The sequence below is a fragment of the Aplysia californica genome, unplaced genomic scaffold (assembly GCF_000002075.1).
Source record: "Aplysia californica isolate F4 #8 unplaced genomic scaffold, AplCal3.0 scaffold00270, whole genome shotgun sequence".
Classification (NCBI taxonomy): domain Eukaryota; kingdom Metazoa; phylum Mollusca; class Gastropoda; order Aplysiida; family Aplysiidae; genus Aplysia; species Aplysia californica.
This window is the reverse complement of record NW_004797540.1, coordinates 434302-436299: the sequence shown is the minus strand read 5'-3', so window position 1 is coordinate 436299 and position 1998 is coordinate 434302.

Below are 1998 nucleotides of genomic sequence, written 5' to 3'. Positions count from 1 at the left end.
GGGGCGCAGAGACGTGATAGAAACGGGAGCTTTTAGGGTTATGTGAAGTCTGCTGGGAGATTTGAGGACAGAAATAAATACCTTTTCATAATATTTGAAGGATTACTCTAAAATTGAAAGATATTGTGAAATAAGGTACAATTTTCCGAAATGAAGTACATTTGGTTGGGGTTTTTTTAAGACATCATTGTGCCTATGAGTGTGGGTTTCCTGGTACACGCCATGGCGTTTTAAAAAGAGCGAAATCCGTTTTAGGTGTTTGTCCAATAAATGTTCAGGATTTTGTTCAAATACAGAGACAATTTGTGAGGCCTCGTGGGGAAAACAGGCGCTCGTCAAAATAAAAATTTTGTTAAAACAGACATTTTCTACCCCTTGGGTTATTTTTATCAACTTTATTTACATCTATATATTTTTTGTTTTTTTTGTTTTTTTGTGGGGGGGCTTTAAAATTTTACGCCCGTTTCAAAACACTTTCCTGCCTAGATTTTACGACAAACATTGGTCAAAAGAACAAAAATACTTTTTAAAATGCTATTTCCAAGGTCACCCAAGCTTTGGAAGTCACTAGGCTTTGGCGGCCATTTTCTCGCTAATTTTACCTCTGACTCCAGGTAACCCCTGCCCCCTTCAGTGGAAAATATTTCCAGGCTTCTTTGGACATTTCCATAATAAAAGTGGAAATATTATGGAAAAGTCCAAAGAAGCCAGGAATTTTATATATTTTTTTAATCAAAAAGTTTTGTACGTTGTGTGTTATCTTCGAGCAGGGAGGTATCATAGTTGGGTGTTTTTGTATAGTTTTGTAAGCGTTTTTGTGACACTTGCAACACAATAAGGTCACATAAGTGTTGCAAGAGAGTAACAAACACAAAAAGGAGGAGTGATAAGGACGATAGATGTTTGATAGGAAAGAAGGGGCAAACCACACCAGAGCACCTGCCAACCACCCACGGAGGTAACATAGTTGTCACGTTTTACGCCCCCATCAACAAGATTTGTGGCACGACGTGGCGGAATCAGGCGCTCGTCAATTGTTGGGTATGTGGAGTTATTGGTGTCATCTTAAAGCTTGTACATTTGTCTCACTTTCGATGAAAAAAAAACACCCATGTACCTTAAACAGAAGTTGAGATATTTGCGATTAAAGAAGGTGAGGGTCATCTGGTGTCGGGGGTAAAGTTATCGAGAAAACGGCTGCCAAAGTACGGTACTATTGGTACCGTAACTTTCATAACTTGAGAGTCCTTGGGAAATGAAAATTTACTTTTGTGTGCCTTTAATCAATGTTATTTAGTCAAATCCTCACAGAAATGGGTTTTTAAGTAAATAATAAAATTCGTCGAGGCAAACAAAAATTAGACTTCTCTGTTGACATCCACTCCTTGGCGTTCATATGACCTTATGCAGTTGCCAGCGCCGTAAAACCTTAATTAAAAACATTTTTTAAACTAGCAGGAGGAGTGGGGGCAATGTCCGTTTCAAACACACCATAAATGTCATCGTGACATAATTTACAGTTCGCAAAAACCTGTTTTTGCCCTCTGCAAAAAACACCCAAACAGAACAGCCAGGTCATGAGTTCCTCGTGTGTTTACACATCCACAGCAAAAAGGCGTCCAGAAAACAGCCCCCGGCAATATTTCCAGCTGCCTGGCTGCCGATTTAATTTGGATCCTTATGACATCGAGAATAGAAATTATAACAATAATAATGACAATAACAACAATAGGGAAATTAGGCCTTGGGCGCAAGAAGGGGGGGGGAGGTTATGAGGTTTTGAAGCGAATCAAAGACAGGTCAAACAGATATGCATATTGGATGTAGTAGAAAGGACACAGGAGGTGGCCATTGTCTCATCAGGAGCTGCAAACAGCCGCAGAGATATCGGGAACATTATTGAGACCCCCGCCCCCTTCCAAAAATAAATGAATAAATAAATAAATACATGTAAAATAAAATAAAATTAAAATTAAAATCAAAATAAAATTTTAAGAC